The following is a 20,519-nucleotide window of genomic DNA, read 5'->3' as shown; positions in this document are numbered from 1 at the left end:
ACAATTCTCTAATTTCTGGCCCTCAGTGCCTGCGGAAGAGGCCACCCAGAGGCTCAAAATACTGAAGCCATGATTTAAATACAATACCATGTTTGAAAACTGGACCATTCTGACATTTCTGTAACTTGTTTTTGGCTTTTCTGGATTTAAAACATCCAAAAATATTGCAATTGAATAACTCAACTATGCATAAAAGCCAGGTAAATAATAGCTCAACTATTACAGATGGCAGTTAGTGCCTCTCGTTCAAGTTTGGACAGTTACGGGATGGAAGTAATTGCTACATTTCAAAAAGGACCCGAATATGAAGCCATTCATGTCCGACACTTCAACGTCTACCAAATAAAGATAATAACCATGAGCAATCTCTACCACTACCCAGTTACTCACCCACCACCTAAAGAACAAGTTACTTATCTTTGGTAATGCCTTATCTGGTAGAGATTCTATCTAGCTGCAGATTCCTTACTTTAGAATAATCCACAGATCCCAGACTGGATCCGGAAATGTTTCGTGAGCTGAACCCCTGAGTGGTGGTAGGTAGCGTTGTGCGGCTCAATGTGGTGTCGGTGTCGTCGTTAGTGCCTGAAGTGACATGAGCGAAGCATATATAGGCTCCACCCCAGCATGCTGATAGTTTCTTTTTGTGGATTTCTACGTCACAAGCACGGAGGCATGAAGAACACTGACCACTGGTGCATTAAGCTAGGGCCTTTAATGGGGAAAACAGCTCTTCATTCTGAAATCCTTTCATAGAGAGGGGAAGATGGGCGGGTCAGTAAGGAATCTGCAGCTAGATAGAGTCTCTACCAGAATTATCGTTAACTGGCAAAAATACTCATCTTGTCGGGCTTGGCTGTCCAGGCAGTGGTGCTTCCTAAACGTATGCAGAAAAGCCCAAATTGCTTGCCTAACAGATATCCAGGACAGGGATTTTGTGAGCTAACGCAGTGGTTGCAGCCTTCGCTCTGATGTAATGAGCTTGCAAACCTTAAGGAGGTTGCTTTTTGTCCATTGTGTAGCAGATTTTGATGCAGCTCACTATCCTTTAAAAGATGGTCTGTTTCTGCATCATCCTTCCTTTTCTGGTTCCGACATACCGCTGAGATGACAGAGCCTGCAGCTAACTGAACCTCCGGGCAGATGTTATTGCTACTAGGAAGGCCGTTTTTATGGTAAGGGGCCTGATAGAGCAGTTTTATAACGGCTCGAAGAGAGCACACATAAAAAATGTGAGAACTAAGTTGAGGTCTCACTGTGGGATAATGAAAGGAGATGGTAGAAACCTATGCTGAAGACCTTTGAAAAACATATTTAGAATAGGGGATTTGAAAAAAGATAGCCTGATCTAGCACCACAGAAATGACGATTTGGCAGACAGGTAACCTTTCAATGTGCCCAAAGCAGAGCCCTGCAAGACTAGGGGAAGAATAAACAAAAGAGCCTAGGTAAGTGGTGCAGATAGAGGATCAGCTCATTCATCTGTACACTATGCCACAAACATTCTCCAACGGCAGGCATATTTACAGTCTTTGTGGAGGGACACAAAGATAACATTGCAGACTTCGGGCAGCAGGTCAAAAGCCGTAAACTTAAGTTGGACAATCTTAAAGTTGAACAATTCTCAGGTTCGGGTGCCGTGTTGCTGCAAAAGAAGATCCTCCTGAAGAGGCAGTCTGACCAGAAGACCTGTGCTCACTCGCAACAACTTGGTTACCAGACTCTCCATGCCCAATCTGGAGCCACAAGAATGACTTGGGTCCGGATGTTCCTGATCTTGAGAACTCTGGGTAGGAGTGGCATTGGTGGAAGGCATACAGAAGGCCGGAGTTCCACTTGAGCCGAAAAGAACCTGTGAGCAAGAGCCGCCTTGGAAATGCCAGCTCGCGAAATTGCTGACATTGCGTGGTCAACGGTGGCAAAGAGATCCAACCAAAGCTCTACTCTTTCTTGTAAGAGTCCTCACACTGCTTATGAATGGAGAGGCCATTTGTGATCCAATGGCAATCGACGGTTGAGTTTGTCTGCTCTAGCATTCAGAAAGCCCGCCAAGTGTTGAACCTCCAGGGATATGTCCGGATGTTCCAGCCATGTCCAGAAGTGCAGCGTGACTTGACAAAGGGTTCACATCCCCACCTGGCCCTGTTTGTTGCAATACACATGGCAGTGATGTTTTCATGAACACCTGTACCAGCCCTCCCCTGACTGAAGGAAGGAAGCCTTCAATATTAGCCAGATCACTCAGAGTTCCAACAGGTTGATGTAGAGTCTGGATTCCTCTAGAGACCAGAGTCCTCTGATCTCCACTTCTCCCATGTGGCCACCCCAACCCAGAAGTGACGTACCTGTCAGTATTGTGAGCTCTGGTTGGGAAGGGAGAGGGTTGTGCCACTGACCCAATCTCGGTGTGCTAGCTACCACTGCAGGTCTTTTGAAGTTTCCTCTGAGATCTGGACCATGACCCGGATGCTGTGCCCACTGGAACTTCAGGTTCCACTGCACAGCCCTCATATGCCAAAGGGCAGGCATGGCAAGAAGGCTGCATGAGGCAATAAAGTCCAACATCCTCTGTCTGTCAGTCTCACTGAAATTCAGGATAGAGGCTGAAACATCTGCATCACAGGCCGAATATCCTGGACTTGCTGCTCGGGAGGAAACTGCAGTGTGTCCAGACAGCTCAGATAAAAGTGGCATCTATCCTTTGATGAATGGCCCAGTTCCACAGCTGCTGAACTTCTTCTGAAAGGATCCTGGGCCTTTGTTCCTCCTTGCTTGGCTATGAAGAACATGGATGTTCTGTTGTCTGTTCTGACTAGGACCAGCTGACCTGCCAATCTGGGAAAGAATGCTTGTAAACCCAGTCTTACGCGGTGAAGTTCAAACACATTGTTGTGGAGCTTCTTCTCTGCTTCTGACCAAAGGCCTCAGATTAAAAGATCTTGAAGGTGGGCTCCTCATCTGTATATGGATGCATCCATGGTGAGTAATAACCTTTCTGTTGTTGGCAGGAAAGAGATCTGCTTTTACGGTTTTCTGGGATTCTCCACCAGATCAGAGACTGTTTCAAGAACCTTGTGACACCTTCCAACTGTTTCAATTGCGAAGCCTTCAAAACTGAATGAGACCAATAAATGATGCCACCAAACTCATCAGGAACTTGTACTGCCTCACTTTGTTTGTTTGCTTTCCAGCAATAGTCTGTGACACGGACTGTAACGTTCTCATTCTTTACGCAGACTGAGTGTCAAGTATTGCTCACAGAAACTAGATCTTTATTTGGGGTATTTGGGGTACCAATGATGATTTCTCCCAGTTCAAATTGAGACATAGTCTTAAGAACAGATTGATGAAAGCATTTGTGGAAGCTTTTTCATTCTCTAGATAGTGCTTTGACTAACTAGTCTAACTAACTAGAAGAGCAGCAACTGGAGAGAGACATTTAGTAAATATTCTTAGCGCGGATTTGAGCCCTAAAGGGAGCAACTTGAACTTGTAGTGCTGACCCGCTACTGAGAATCAATGGAACTTGGTGCGTTTTCGGTCAATCGGTATGTGAAAGAAAGCCTCCCTGAAGTCCAAGGAGGTCAAAAAAATCCCCTTCCTGTATCATCAGGAGGACTTCTTGTAAAGTAAGCAACCAAAATGACTGTTGCTTCGGAAACTTGTTCAACTCTCTGAGGTCCAGTATTGGCCTCCATTCACCAGTCTTCTTTTTTATTATGAAGAACCAGGAATAGAACCCTTGATTCATTTGTGATTTGAGACAATTTCTATGGCTTCCCTGGAAAGAAGCATGAGAATTTTCATTTGCAGCTCCTTGAAATGGACATGATTTTCCATTCTTGGTGGACAAACTGGGGGTCTCATGATGAACTCTAAGGTATGGCTTGGCTGGATAATTTTTAAAATTTATTTCTCAACATGTATATTCTTCCCTGCGGGAGCAAAAGGGAAATCCCCACCTCCACTCAACTTCTGAGGACCAGACGGAAAAGAGAAACTAGTTCGGAGTCAGAATCTCTTCTGATTATCATTGGTTCGTACGTGAGGAACCTCTCTCCCTTCCTGCAGATCTAGTCCGAAGGTAAGTAACTTGTGCATCTGAAAGAAATCGTAGTTATAGATTCCTTACCTTGGAATAGATATCCCAGCAATACCAACCCCAGAGGTGGGTCTGCGATCCAAGTTCACACCAGGAAGTCCAGAAGAACAGAACGGCCGAAAAAGCGGTCTCTCCGGACTTGGCTGTCCAGGCAGTAATGTTTTGTGAACTTGTGCAGGGATGCCCACATGGCTGCCTGGCACGTGGCTGCCTGGCAGGTGTCAACCAGCAGAACTCCACGTCCCACAGCAGTAGTAGCTGCTGAAGTCCTGGTAGAGTGGGCGCGCAGTCCTACTGGAGGTTCCTTTTTAGCCAAAGAATAACAGATTTTAATGCATAGGACGACACATTGAGAGATGGTACGCTTGAGCACTGCCCGACCTTTCTTGGCGCCCACATAAACCACGAAGAGTTGAACGTCCACTCGGAAAATCTTTAGTGCGGGCAAGGTAGAAAGACAGCCCACGTTTGGGTCAAGACGGTGGAGTCTCTCCTCCTCTTTGGAAGGTTGTGGAGGCGGGAAGAAGGTGGGCAATGTGATGGTCTGACCTTTGTGGAAAGAGGTAACCACTTTGGGCAGAAAAGAGGTCCTAGTACGGAGGACTACTTTGTCCGGAAGGACAGCAAGAAAGTGAGGCCTGGAAGATAAGGCTTGAAGTTCACTCACCCTGCGAGCAGAGGTTATGGCAAGCAAGAAAGCAGCCTTCAAAGTGAGGAGGAGAAGAGGACAATTATCCAGTGGCTCATAGGGAGCACACAACATAAGTGAGCACAAGGTTCAAGTCCCACTGGGGCATTACGAAAGGAGAAGGAGGAAAGAGATGAGTAATGCCCTTCAGAAACCTGTTAACAATCAGTGACTTGAAAAGAGAAGGCAAAAAAAGGCCGAAATGGCCAAAAGATAGCCTTTCAGAGTGCCCAGAGCAGAGCCCTGCTGGGCCAAAGAACGAATGAAGAGGAGAAACTCTGAAAGAGGTGCCAAAAGGGGATCCACAGCCTTTGCTGTGCACCACGCCACAAATTTGTTCCGTCAACAGACGTATACTGTTTTAATAGAGGGACGCCTGGCTGCCAAGAAGACATTACAGACTTCCTGAGGAAGGTAGAAAGCTGTCAACTGTCGCCACTCAATCTCCACGCAAGGAGGTGGAGACTGGACCCGTTCGGGTGGAAGGCCGTCCCCTGTTGCTACGACAGAAGATCCTCCTGAAGAGGCTGTCTGATTGGAGGATCAAAGCTCATGCTCAAGAGCTCGGGGTACCAGACTCTTTGTGCCCACTACGGAGCCACATGAATGACTTGGGCCCAGTCGCACTTGATCTTCAGCACTCTGGGTAGAAGTGGTATAGGCGGAAAGGTGTACAGGCGGGCCACAATTCCACTTGTGACGAAAGGCGTCGCCGAGTGAGTGCCACATTAGAAATTCCAACGCACAGAACTGTTGACATTGAGCGTTCTCTTCGGTACGAACAGATCTAAACAAGGCTCTTCTCACTGCCGAAGGAGACCTTGCACCACCTCCGAGTGAGGACGCCATTCGAGATCCATCATGCACCGGCGGCAGAGTTCATCCGCCCTGGTGTTCAGGGAACCTGCCAGGTGTTGAACCATCAGGGATACGCCCTGATATTCCAGCCATGTCCAAAGGTGATGAGCTTCTTGACATAGGGTCCACGATCCCACTCCGCCCTGTTTGTTGCAGTACCACATGGCGGTAGTGTTGTCCGTGAACACCTGCACTACTCTTCCTTTGACAGAGGGATGTAATGCCTTTAGTGCAAGACGAATCTCCTTCGGCACGTTGATAGTGAACCCCAGCAAATGCAGGAGGTCTGCCGTAGTCTGGAGGTAGAAAACGACAGCCTGGGGCGAGCCCACCTTCAACAGCCAGTCGTCGAGATGGGGAAGACTGGAACCCCTGATCTGTGCAGATGAGGTGCGACCACCGCCATCACCTTAGTGAACACCCGAGGGGTGCTAGTAAGGCTAAAATGGAGCATGGTGAACTGAAAATGCTCGTGGCCTACCGTGAACCGTAGGTAACGCCAATGGGAAAGCAATACGGGGATGTGAAAGTAAACGTCCTGCAAGTCCAACGCTACCATCAAGTCTCCAGGGTCGAGGGCAGGCAAGACCTGAGGCAAAGTTAACATCTTGAACTTCTCCTTCTGGAGGAAGAAGTTGATATCTCGGAGGTCTAAGATAGGACGCAGGCCTTTGTCCTTCTTGGGCACCAGGAAGTAGTGAGAGTAGCAACCACAACCGACTTCTGGCACAGGGACGCGTTCCATAGCTCCCTTGGCCAAGAGACCCGAAACTCTCTGGCGGAGAAGAGCCAAATGATCCCCCGAAATGCGATGGAGTGTAGGTGGCATGGAGGGAGGGGTAGTCTCGGCAGGGATGGTGTAGACCCTTTGGACTATCTGCAAAACCCACCTGCCCGACGTGATGTTGCACCATTGGGGGAGGTGATGGCGGATCCTGCAAACACTTTTTAGGTGTACCACTGGCAAGTGGTGGCCCTGAGAAGTTGGACCAGGAAGGTTTGGAGGCTGCTGCAGGGAGGGCGTTGGTGGACCGGATCGCCCGCTGGCCTCCAGACCCACAACGTTGGGCCCCACATCCCCGTACGCGCAGAGGCTGGGTAGCTTGCGCTGGCCTGCGGCTCTGGGTGCCCCACACCCCTTCCGTAGCCATCAAAGGCAGACTGCATGGGGCAAGAGTTGGCAGCGAGGCCCAAGGATCTGGCTGTAGGCCTAGAGTCCTTGAAGTGCTCAAGCGCGCTGTCCGCCTTGTCGCCAAACAGGCGACAGCCATCAAAGGGCATGTCCAAAAGGGTCGATTGAACATCCCTAGAGAAGCCAGTGTTCCTCAGCCAGGCGTATTGCCTCAGGGCTACTGACGTAGAAATCGTTTTACCCAGAGAGTCAGCGGTATCCAGGCTCCAGAGGCACACAAGGTGCGGATCAGTGACAGACATCAGCTTGTGACAGGAGTCACAAGGCTTGAAGCCGATCCATCGCTGGGACATCCCTAGGTGCACCAGGAGTTGAAGGACTCGAAAAAGAGGTCTACAAAAGTCAAAAAAGTTTTACTCAAAAAGCATTTAAGTGGCACGCTCTCTCCGGATTTGCGCTGGCTGGCACGGAAAAAGAAAGAACTGACGTCAGCGTGCAATGTGTTTACGTAGATACCTCAACGTCATTCCACCAATCACGATGCAAACGGCAGAGGAGTCGACCGACGCCACCTACCAACGTGCAGGGCTACTGCTAAGAAAACATTTCTCCGGATCTGCAATTTCCCGTTGGGAGCTGATACAGATTTGGAGTTTGGGGTCTATGAACTCACAATTAAAAAAAAAAAAACATCTTTTGGTGAAGTTGGTTTTTAAATTGCATATTTGAAAATGCCACTTTTAGAAAGTTGGCATTTTCTTGCTTAACAATTCTGTGCCTCTGTCTGTAGAATACATCTGGGTTTGCGCACTGTTGGACTCTTGTGCATTCACTCTAGACAGTCACACAAAGTGAGCTGAGGTGTGCCTTGCATATCCTGATGGGCCATCACCAGGTTGATGGGCGTTCCTGAGCTAGAGTGTGGGGGGGGAATTGTCACTGCCACCTGAATAGGTATGTGCCTGTTCTCACACAAAGCTATCTCCACCCCCCTGTTGTGTGCCTGGAGCTAGGTCATGGAAAGGCAGGGTCTTGTGCACCACAAAGACTTTCCTTTGAAGTTTGCCTACTTCATAGACAGAGACTGGTATAACTACTGGAACTGTGACACCACAACTTCAGAACACTTCTGGATTGAGGACATTCTGGCAGGAAGAAGTGCTGTGTTGCTGTGAGGGACTATCATGTTGCTGTGTTGGCCTGCTGCTACTGCTTCTGTTGTGGGCAGTCTCATGGGTATCAAAGACTTCATCCACAGGGCGTGGTTAATAGCCGAGGCGAATGGCGGCTCCTTAGTGCAGCTCCTCGGCCCTCGCCGCAAAATCCAACACTCATCCTGAAAGAATCAAGTGATAAACCTGGAATCCAAGGTGGGAAGGTGCCTGCCCCCTTGAGGGTTAATTGGCGACATAACGGTTACCTGTGGTGCTCAGTACACGACCTAACATCCAGACGTGTGGTGGACGGAGGAAAGTAAATGGCGGCAGGGCTGTGCTCGGCTGTGTGAGTCCCGGAGCCTCGGCGCTGACTGCGGTGTCCATGGGACCCAGGGCGCTGACGTGGTGGGACCACCAACCCCCACTCCAAGGGGAAAACTGTGGCAGCGGAGAGCGGGTTCGACCCAGCGGAGACTACATCGGCCAAAGGAGAGGCGGTGAGTGCGGGGCGGGGGTGCGACGCGCAAGGACCCGGCCGGCCAGTTTGAAATCGAGGCCCCGCCCGGAGCCTCATCGGGCGGTTGGCGCCCCTTCCCCTCTTTACGCGCCCTCAACGACATAACGGGGCACTAAAGGAGCATTACAGGCATATTACAGCGGGAATAAGAGAGGAATCGGCAGGGGGCCCTGTCCGTCAGAAGCAGTCCCACCCCCCACAGAAACGCTACCATCATAGCTGCAACGCGACAGGGGAGGCCTTTGGGGGACTGCAGCGGCAAGTGGAGCGGAGAGGAAGGAAGATGATACTCAGGAAACCCAGTTAAAGGAGGGGGCTAAAAAGATATCCGGCTGATGTAACGGGGACCCGAGTGAAAGTTAAGGCCTGCGCTATTAGCGGTCACGGAGCCATAGATCCCGGTGTTACACCAACAGACTCTACTCACAGTCAAGTGCCAGAAGCAAGTAAGAAGCCGCCCCCTGGGAAACCAGACAGGCTGCCGAGGGACCAGCTTCTACCGGGCAGGCGGTGGTGACTATGAGGGTAGGCCACAGGCAGTCGACTGGGTCCCCAGCGGGAATGGCGAGTGGAAAAGGACCCAAAGCCTCGGCCCAAAACAGACTTGCTAAGTATGCCTGGAACAAGGCAGGAGGGGAGCAGGACACAGCACTGCCGGAATCAACAAATGAGAAACACGGACCCCATACTCCACAACATCATGGAGGCCATCTCGGGGGTACGTACATCCATGGACTCTGACTGTGGAGGCATCCTTGCTCTGAGCGGACTTTTGCAAAATGGACGTTAAAGTTACGAATTTGGGAGACGCGACAGCGGCGCTGCAGGTGGACACATCTCAGTTCCAACAGCATGTCAGAGCACTGTAAACTCAACAGGCCGTGATGGCTAAACAGCTGGATGACTATGAAGGGAGGGCACAAAGAAATAACATTCCAATTTTGGGGGTTCCGGACCATGCTGAAGGGCCTGCATCGGACCTTTACGTTGAGGAGTTGATCACCAAACATCTTCAACCCAAGAGACTGTCTAGTTAATTCTCAATTGAAAGAGAGTATCGGGTGCCGGGGGGGTCGTCCTAAGCCGGGGGGCCCTCCGCGCCCACTCATTGTGCGGGTCTTCAGAGACAGGGACACAATCCTGCAAACGGCCAGAACAAATCCCCCACTGAAGATTAACAACAGCGTGGTCACCTTTTTCTCGGACTGTACCACGAAGGTCCAGGCTCAAAGACGCAGTTTTCTGGAGATCAAAAAAGAGCTGAGGGAACGTGAAGTGAAATATGCGATGTTATTTCCTGCAAAACTACGTGTGGAATCGGAAAAGACGTGGTTCTTCTCCACACCAGAGGAACCTGGGATTGGATGGAAGGGTGGGGAAGAGTCGAGGGGTCGCAATCGAGGACCCCGTACACCTAGATGTGCACACGGACAAGACAGGGAAGATGACACGTCCTCGGCCGAGAAGGGAGAGAATACACGCAGCGGCATAGACTGAACCTCGACGTGGGAAGTACTGGTACTGATCACAGACTAATGGTGGATAGAGACTGTGCTAAGGAGCAGCACATAGGTTGAGACAGTGCAGGGGTAGAAAGCAGGCATAGAACATTACATTGTACAGCAACATCACTATGGCAAGGCGAGGGTGATAGGGCGGCCAGCCAGCACCCACGAGCATATTGCAGGGGATACGAGGCACACTGCCTAGTTTGGGAGTGGGTAGTTTTAAATCCACTGGCAAGGAGGGAGGGGGGGAGGAAGGGCAGATATGGGGGGGGAGGAAGGGCAGATATGGGGAGGGGGGCTGGGATGTTTGTGTTATTTGAGTTCACGAGCCAGAGGTAAATTGAGAGCATATTTCAAGATTGACTGCGACAGTCGTATTACAGTACAGAAGGTGAAAATTGGGACAGTACATCATGTGCGCATAATAATAATTATAATTGTGAAGCTTATAAAGCGCATGGTTACACTTACCAGTGTGTCCCCGCGCTGAATAAACCGCTGAGGAACCCGTCCTGGCCTGTTCCTGTGAGGCGCTCAACTCCTGGGCACCCCCCTGGTGAAGCCAGGCATCCTTAGCGATTAGGGCCGGTGTGGAGACTAAGCAAGCTATTGCCCAGAGTTGCAGCGTGGGACCCCATGATTAGAGTAGGCACCGTGCCGAGAATTATCGGGTCCGCAGACATTTGAGCTCAAGACCCTGCCGCGACAGGAATTGAACCCTGGTCCCGGGCCAGACCTCTGCATCAGGGTCTGGTGCTCTAATCAGTGAGCCACACTCCTCCACGCATCCGAGTAGACTAAGAGGAACGTTGGGAGATCTTCTTCCGATCAATTGCAATTCTCCATCTAGGGACAATGGTATATGTAAATTAGCACCTAGGGACAACAGATGGCAGGGGCTAATATGGACGCATCTCCTTTAGTGATGACGTGGAATGTGAATGGCATGGGGGACAACATTAAGAGGGGGATAGTGCAGCAGTACCTTAAAAGGCAAGCCCCAGACCTAGTGCTACTCCAGGAGTCGCATATGCTGTGAAATAAATGCAAAGCCCTTACGAGATGGGGATACAAACTGCTGGTCCATGCAGAATTCACCGCTAGCTCTCGGGGAACAGGTATCCTGGTCAAAAAGAATGTGGCACTCACAGTGAGACGGACATGGGCAGATTAGAGGGGCAGGTTTGCAGTAGCAGAGGTGCAATAGAAGGGCAGGATACTAAATGTTGTCTCAGTGTACCTCCCTCTGGAAATGGGGAGGGAGGTGCTTGCGGATCTGGGAAAGATATCAGCAGACCTTTCTTTGGGTACACTAATAATGGGGGGGGGGCTTCAACATGACGATGGATGACAGCAGTCATACACATCCACCCAGACAATTGACACGGCCGCACACACATATGGAAGAGTTCACTGGGGCCTTAGTCTTAGTTGACATTTGATGTGCACTCCAGCCAGATGGACTCCAATATACCTGCCATTCCAACGCCCACAGGAGCTCCTCCCGAATTATTTCCTTACGCGGGCGTGTTCTCTCGGCCGGTTTCAAAACCCCAGGGCACTCCCAAGGGGCATTTTTGATCACTCCCCAGTGACAGTGGAATTTACAGTTTTGAGCGCCAACCACGCACCACACTGACACTTAGTCCCTGGCTGCTGAAGGTCCCAGACATTAAAGAAGAGCTAATTGAACGCACCCAGAATTACTTTAAAGAAAATGTAGGCTCTGTAGACTCAGCGCAAACGGTATGGGAGGCATTCAAGGCAGTGATGTAGGAAAGTGGCTCTTTATATACCAGACCAAAGTAAGGTACAGTGTGTATAGAGTCCCCAGTCCCCAGAGGTTTGGCAGAGGCTAAAGTTAGATATAACATTACTCTCTAAAGTGGTAGCTTGGTCGAGCAGTGAGGCAGTATCAGAGGACAGTGTATAGCACTAGTTGTACCCACTCAGTCAGCAAATGGTCTCAAACACTCAAGAACTGAACCCTAGGCCAATTTGTTTTGTATCAAAAGATACAGTTGTTTTATTTTAGAACCAACAAGGCATCAAAATATACTTTCTCAGGATGAGTTACTTTAGTTAAATACTTTTCAAATAGGCGATAGACTTTTTTAATGCAATAGTTACAGTTTGTTGCAATAGGCAACAAAATTTCAAACACAATGCAACATTGAGCTCAATGGGTATTTCGAGTTAAATGCAATTAGTTACTTTGTAGATTACTTTTCTAACCACAGGACTGGATCCTAGATTCAGTCCCGGGACATGAGCTGTAAACAGTTAAGTAAAAGCGTTTTAGTTACAGTAGTGATTTTTAAGGAATATTATTGTATTTTAAAAGTTGACACTTCAAAACTTTTTCAGTTGAAATGACCAATGGTATCCTATGGAAGGAAATTCAATTTGCAGGTAAAGTATGTTCATGTTACTTTTGTAATCCAGTGCTGGACTCCTAGGTTCAGCACTGGGACCTCTATCTAAAACAGGCAAGTAGTTACGTATTTATCATTGGCACGATTTTTAAAAAATATTTGTAAGTTTCAAAAATCGACACGTAGAAACTTTTTCAGCAAAAAGCAGGCAATGATATCCTATGGAAGGAAATTCAAGTTACTGGTAAGTACGGTTAGAATTACTTTTCAGGGTCAGTACTGGGCTAAAAGATGCAGCACTGAGGTCTCTTCTGATAACAGGTGAGTAAATCGGAATTCGTAGTTCGGCTGATTTTAGATGAATATTTTAAAGTTCCAAAACACCACACTTTAGAAGAATTTCCAAGTGAAACCAGTCAATGTTAGCCTATGGAGGAAAAGTGAGTTATCAGCTTTTAGGTAACTACTCGATTGGGAGAGTTAAAGTTCTGGCCATAGACTCAGGTGTCCCCCAGGGTCAGGTAGGTACAGTTGGAACACCCTCAGCGGCACAGGGGCAGCCGGGTGCAGCGGTAGTTAGGCCCAATGTTATCCAATGAAAGGCAGGGGGCCTTCGGTTGGTGGCTGCTGGCTAGCAGGACATGCAGCTGAGGGAGCTGGGCTCCTGGTCACTTGCTCAGAGCAAATGGGGAAGTAGGATAGGACAAAGATTGCACTGCCAGGGGGACTCGGGCGGCTGGGTGCAGGGTGCTTTTGAGCCGTCAGGCACTCAATGTTATTCAAGGGAAATCTTGAAAAGGGAACAAAGGCTGCAGGCTCGGGGACGGAGGATCTTCTGGAGCGACCAACACTTCGAGGGGTAAGTTGGGATCTTGGAGGGTAGGTAGGCACCCCTGAGTTGGGCACAGGAGGCCGGGGGGCGCCGGGGTGTCTTTGGACGTCGGGAAATCTTAGCCTCCACTGGTCGCGGTTGAGGGGTCACTGGTCTTGAGTCTGCAAGCGTCGTCGAGGAGGGTCCTTGGGCACTGAATTCCAGGTCAGAATCGCCGGGGACACGTCCTCAGGGTCTTTGTCCACTCGGGCACAGGCAGGGCTGAGACGGTGCAGAGTGGGCGGGGTTCGCGGTTCCTAGCTAGCAACAGCGGTATTGCTGTTTGAGCAGAGCCACTGCTCGTGGGAGTCCCAGTCGCTAAGAGGGTCAAGGCGGGCAGGTCCTCCGGGGTGTTGAGGTTGCTGTCAGCAGGAGACGCCAGGATTTAGCAGGAGCAGGTTCAAGGAGCAACAGGCCTGTAGGGCTGGGGCCAAGTCAGTTGGTGTCGTCCTCTTGTTAGCAGCTGCACGGTAGGTGGTCTTCTTCTTGGTCTTCTTTCTTGTTTCGAAATCGGGATCTGAGGAAGGAAGGTTCAGGGTGCCCCTAAATACTAACTATAAGGGCGTTACAGGTAGGGAAAGGGCAGGGACCAATAGGTCCCGGTCCTGGGGTGAGTACACCCCCTATCCTGCTCCTCTCCTGTGGGAGGGGGTAGGAGCCTATTTCTGATTGGGCAGGGCTCCCCATCTTCAAGATGGCCGGGGCCCGGATTTGTGCTTCAACTCGTCTATCCCACCTGAGTGGTGGAGATGGCACAGGCTGGCACACCCCCCTTCCTGACGTAGGGTTTCCCGCCAGTCTTCCTGCCAGAGTGGGGGTCAGAACTGGTGGCGGCCAGTTGCGGAGTACAGCAAGTGGCCTGGAGAAGCTCACAAAGGCGGCATGCCTTTGAAGCTTCCCCCTGCCCATCCTGGGGGAGGAGACCTAGCACCTCGCCCAGGATGTGTATTGTTGCAGGCCCAGGAGAGTGGGGGGCTCTCCATCCAGGGGTCCAGCAACATGTCTGCTGTGTGGCAGTCTCTCAGACCAGACATGAATTGTAGGTTAGGTTTCCAGGGGGCATCGCTAAAATGCCCTCGGAGGTGCATTTTACATTAATTCCCACAATGGCATCAGTATGGGTTTAATATGCTGAGAAGTTTGATATCAAACTTGTCATTCTTCAGTGTAGCCATTATGGTGCTGTGGAGTTCGTAATGACAACCTCCCAGCACCATATACTCTTAATGGCATCACTGCACTTAAGAGTGCCCAGGAATGGCCCTGGGTACTGTAGGGGTACAGGGCTCATGCACCTGTGCCCACACCACTGGCATAGGGCACCCAGCTATAGGGGTGACTGATGTATGCCAGGGCAGTGGGTGTAGGAGAGTAGGGTCTGCTTCCTATGGTCACCCCCACTTTTTGCTCTGATTCTCTGGTTTTTCGACTTTAATGTGGCTGTGGACCTGCTAATCAGACCAACAGCCCAGCTGTTCTCTCTCTAAATTGATACCATGCACTTTAGGTGCATACCAGATTGGTTACTAGTTCACTCTTGTGAGCCCCTGTATAGTGTACCATAGGTACCCAGGGCATAGGTGTGCCCTAGGCCTACCAGGAGCTGCAGCATTTATTGTGCCACCCCTGGTTTGCCTGCCAAACTGACACCACAGGTCTGTTCACACAGCCTGGGTAAGGTGGTGTAATCACCCCTTACTTAGTTATAGTATACCTATATCTACCTTTACATATAGACACATATACACCTATAAGCCACTCCTATGGTACGCCTTGACAATCCAGAGTGCTTGGTTTTATGTGAGAGGGTGCCCTAGCATGAACTGAGCCCCTCTGCAGCTTTCGGAACCATCTCCTTATAGCGGTTCTATGATATAGCCATACCATATGCTCTTAAGTGCATTATAATCCTCACGGTTAATGCTAACTTTGGTTTGGCTTTATCAAAACATGTCGTGTAAGGTGTCAAACACTTTGGAATACTACCCCTCCCCCCTGCCAATTCTGGCAGGAAAAGACATGTATGTTACTGCTTTACCTGGTTAAAGTTAAACAGAGCCTCAGCATCACAAAATGGATGCTGCTGCCACAGACACAAGTCTGACCACCTGGTGCTGGGGGAAACTCCAGCAAGGGCGGCCTGGACAATAGGTTTCCTATCCAGGGAGGTGCCAGCACCTCCCCAGACAGGGGTTTTGTGTATTGGGGCAGGGAGGGCTGCATTCAGTGAATGCATCTAGACACTGACTGGGGCACACAAGGTGCTCCATGCATAGCCCAGTTCAAACCAGTTGCTGGGGCACTCCAGCCCCAGCTCTGGCGCAAAACTGGACAAAGGGAAAGGGATTTAACCACACCGTTCTCAGGTCCAACCATAGGAGGGACCTAGGCAGGTAATCCAGCCCCCATCCTTAGTATAAGTATAGGAGCTGTGTCCCCAGGACTTTAGATCATCCTGGAAAGAAACTGTGATACAGAACTCTTGGACCTTCAACATTCTATTCTGACTAGAAGGCGGAAGACATCTCCCTTGTGGTCAAGGAGTGACCACCCTGTTCAAACAGGCACCAGCAGCAACTTTGCCGGTCTGCAGTTTCAAGGCTCGCGCCGGAACCCGAAGACTCTGCGACTCAAGAACTGGACTTCCATACTTCTCTGACCCCGACCCACATCCATAGCAAAGCTGAGACCCGCAGCAGACACGAGAGACGTGGGACCGGACATCTTGGACATCTGCTACCTGCACTCCTTTCCTCAAGCCTCAGTAAGTTGTGCATTGGGGTACGAGAAGCCCCAGCCCCGAGCATCATTTGACCTGAAGCCCAGGCCTCCACACTCGGCAAGTGTCCCGTGGGCCCCACCTTCACATTTGTGCTTGACGCGTCTTCCCGGCTACTGGCCCACTGGCTAGCGAGTCCCCCGAAGTCGCCATATTGAAACTACTTTGCTTTCCTGGTTGCTCCAGGCTTGCTCCAGCTTCCCTCCAAAGGAGAAGCGCCACAGACCTTGCTGGTCTGCAACAGAGCCAATCTCGACATCCTGCGTGGGTCTCGGTTGCCAAGGCTGTTGGGTCCAATCCGGATACCGACGCTGCAGTCATCTAGATCCATCGTGGGACAGCTCGAGTCCAGCTCCTGGTCATCGTCGATCCCTCCTGGACCTCGTGGCTGAAGAGACAAACTCACCTTCTTCACCTTAAAGCACCCGACACCGCCTGGTTCCTTCCTGGTCACTGGCTAGCGACCCAGACTCTGTCCCCTCTGCTTTCAGGTTCTTCACATCTCCGATTCACCCTTGGATCCACGCGGACACTTTTCCTCTGGTCGCCTGCAGCACTTCTTTGCAGCTCTCCATAGAAAACGATGACGAAACCCGACACGAAAAGACACCTATGCACCCGGCTTCCCTGGGTGAGCTAACTCGAGTACTCCGGTGCTCCCGTGGGTATTGACTCTCCAAGTGTCCTAGTTTAAAAGGGTTCCATCCAAGTCCATCCGGAAGTGTCCTTAATCTTTAACTTTGTAACTTTTACGAACACCAAAGAAAGTCAATGGTAACCCGCGCCTGTGTTTAGACACTGCACGCGGCTCCCGTTGGTCTCCTACTTCCTAACATTTGGTTGTTTAGTGTAGCGGATATTTGAACAGGTAGTCATGCAGAAACTACAAACAGCAACCAAATATATACCCAACACTCCCTATAACATCAATAGAGAGGAATACAGTGCGTTGCAACAGTTAAAAAACATATCAGAAATCACTATAAAGAGTTGCGACAAGGGTGGCGGGATCGCCATCCTTGACACACAAAAATACACGGAAAAAATTGAAGAGATGCTCAGTGACAACAACTTTTACTGTAAAATACTGAAAGATCCTACCCCAAAAGTCAGAAACAAAATTCAAAAATTGACCACTAAAGCTCTGCAGAATGGAGATATTTGTAGGAAGGAGTACGAATATCTAAATATAGATAATCCCAGAATGGCGAGTCTATATGGTACTCCCAAAGTACATAAAAACGAATCAGACCCACCTTTCAGACCCATAGTCACCACCATTGGCAGTATAACTGAACCCATATCAAAATATCTTGATGCCATCTTGCGTCCGCATATCTCCAAAATACCTGGATATATACAGGACACTCGACAGATCATCAACCAATTGGAAGGAACAGCTTTCAATAACCATAGGCAATGGTTGGTAACTCTCGATGTTGAGAGTCTTTACTCTAACATCCCTTGTATAGGAGCTATTGATGCTACGCAATGGTTTATCGAAACATATAACATCACCTGCAATATCGAATTTATTCTGGACTGTCTAAAGATTGTCTTAAACGACAACGTATTTGAATTCAGAGGTACCCTCTATAAACAGACCAAGGGGGTTAGTATGGGCGCGGCCTGCGCACCAACAATTGCTAATATCTACGTTGCCTTTTTCGAGAAAACGAATATTTTTAACGAAATGGCTCCGTTTTTCGAATCAGTGTTTTATTGGTCGCGATATATTGACGACGTCATCTTTATATGGGATGACACAGAAGATACCCTGGCTGAATTTGTCCTGTGGCTAAATGCATGTGACCCAAACTTGAAGTTTACTGCACAAATTAACAACAATGAAATAGAATTTCTTGATGTCACAATAAAACATGACCAAGGTCAATTATTCATGGACCTTTTTGTAAAACCCACAGCCCGCAATACAATCCTCCATTACGATAGCTTTCATCCATCCAATCAAAAAAACAGTATCCCGTTCAGCCAATTTCTCAGGCTGAGACGGAATTGCACCAGACTCAAAGATTTTGATGAACGAGCGATCATGATGAGTAAAAAATTTGAGGAGCGGGGGTACCCCCATCGCCTAGTACGTGAATCCTATAAAAGGGCACGGTTCTACGATCGGCAACACCTACTACAAGGCACAAAACCGAAACAAATTTCGAACTTGGTGTTTGTCTCAAGACATTCCTGTCTTAACAACCAAGTACGCCAGATAATCTATTCTAATTGGCACATTTTGAATACAAACAAAAATACCAACGAAAACCTGCCAAAACCACTCTTTGCATATCGCAAAAATAAAAATCTCAAAGATATAGTGGTTAGGTCCCGCATGCCTCCATTGCCAAAACCTATCCAAAGTAGTTTAACTAATTTAGATCCAGTGACCGGAAACTACAAATGCGGAATATGCAAAGTATGTCCCCAGGCGATTGAAACTAAGGAAATGGAATACAATGGAGTTAAAATCCAACTGACAGGTATGGTGAATTGCAAAACTAAAAACATTGTATATTTGCTTCTATGCCCCTGTGGTTTGGGCTATGTCGGTGAGTCCTCGAGGTCCCTGTACACGAGGCTCACTGAACATAAATCTGCAATCAGAACCCAGAAACTAAATGCACCGATGGTTAGTCATTACATCGAACAGAATCACAAACCAGAGGACATACGTTGGATTATCCTGGAACATATTGAGACACGTGAAGGCCTATGTCCAGACAAAGTCCGTAAAAAACGGGAGGTATTCTGGATTTTTTCTCTGAATACATTTACCCAAGGCCTAAACCAGGATATTCCATGGGAACAAGCGATTCTGTAAGATTAAATATACTATCCACTATAAGAGATATACAGCAGAGTCGTACATCGATATATCCATATAGTCAGAAGTCTATTTTTTATAAATACCCCGAAAGTGATAATGTCTATCCCTATCTCTATCTGGGACATTTATATACCAACATGGGTTCATGTCAATACATCTGTTATCTATTAGTATGATCACCCCAATTATCCCTATCTCTATTTGGGACATTTATATGCCAACATGGGTTTATGTCAATACATCTGTTATCTATTAGTATGGTCACCCTAATTATATCAGCGTTTTTGTATTGTCTCCTTATACATTGACAGGGTAGATCGGACAAGATACAGACCCCTAGACAATTCCCTGAATAATATCCATATATGAGACTGTTTTTAGTAACTGTCTCTAATAAAATAAGTATGTAAAATTGCCTGTGAAAGTCCATCTTCTATTTCTATATATATTTTTTTGACATCAAGTTCCTAGACTTTTTACGTCTTCAAATATGCGCTATCGGACAGTATCGAAAAATATAGGCTGCTGCCATATGTAGTTCAATTCGAACTTGCCCTTTGACGAGTCCGTGAAAGTCCGTCGTCCATTTCTATGACATCGGATACCATCTAAACATATTAGGCTGTTGCCATATGTAGTTCAATTTGAACTTGCCCACAGACGAGTCCGCGACAGTCCGTTTTCTATTTTTATGGCATCAAGTCCCAAGACTATCACGTCACTGAATATGCGCCAGGCATTCATTAGAGCCAGGTGTAATCAATTATATCTCTTTTTTGGCGCGCCCGATGTGAATATATACCGCCGGTTTATAAACCTTTTTGTTCTTGAACCACCGGTACGTCGAGGGGAAGTCTGGCCTAAATCTATCAGCCTGCAAAACGAAGGTAAGCAAACTACAGCTACTACCCTCACACGCACCAAGACTGTGCTCTGTAGATGCTCGTTGGCTGATGCGGAGCTAGCGTTCAAACTTGCTGCTTTATCCCCTTCTCTCTAGCACGGTGTATCCACTAAAGCCATATTATATACGTCATCCTCGATTTAAAATACGGGGAAACTGTCCTGCTTCATCCTTGATAAAGGTAATACTGCATCCAGACACGCTTTTTTGCTCTATTTTTATACCATCGAATGGCCTGGTTTGATGTTTGCAGGAAAATAGATATATATATTTGCTCTTATCTTTAACAGCAAAAGAATAAATTACAAAACTACATTTGCCGGCCTCCCAAAAATGACGTTTCAAGACTTGCAGTAGATCTAGGAAAAGGTACCGCTTCAAATCTATACTTCTGAGATTAAGTACTCTATATAGACTGAAGTTAGACAAACATTATATATGTGTACTTATATTTCCTTAGTGACACAGATAAAAGTTTCCCTCTCAGTGGCCTCTGAACACAGGCCTTTGGAGAAGAAAGAGAAAAGAAAGAAAAAAAGTGCAGACTGGTTGTCATAAATCTTACATCTTCTGTACAAGCAAATCTTTTTAAAATGGTAAATATATACGTGGATTCTATTCAATTCATAAATTTGAACCAAATAGTAACTAATGGGTATACTCACTCTTTATTTAGGCTTGATAATCTACGAGGATCTTCAAACGAATCATACCCCTATCTATATAGTGATATCTCATTTTCGGATAAAAAGGTTGGTGATCCCTCTTAATGATTTTATTATATAC

General features: G+C 48.2%; 1 protein-coding gene across 1 annotated transcript in view; it reads right to left on the bottom strand.

Moving 5' to 3' along the window:
* Window positions 1-20,519, bottom strand: part of CUL3 (cullin 3) — a 580,651-nt gene that overhangs the window by 37,012 nt on the left and 523,120 nt on the right. The gene's annotated exons all lie outside the window — the stretch shown is intronic.

This window comes from Lissotriton helveticus, chromosome 11 (assembly GCF_964261635.1).
Source record: "Lissotriton helveticus chromosome 11, aLisHel1.1, whole genome shotgun sequence".
Taxonomy (NCBI): Eukaryota; Metazoa; Chordata; class Amphibia; order Caudata; family Salamandridae; genus Lissotriton; species Lissotriton helveticus.
The sequence above is the reverse complement of the archived record's forward strand: the minus strand, read 5'-3'. Positions and strand labels throughout refer to the sequence as shown.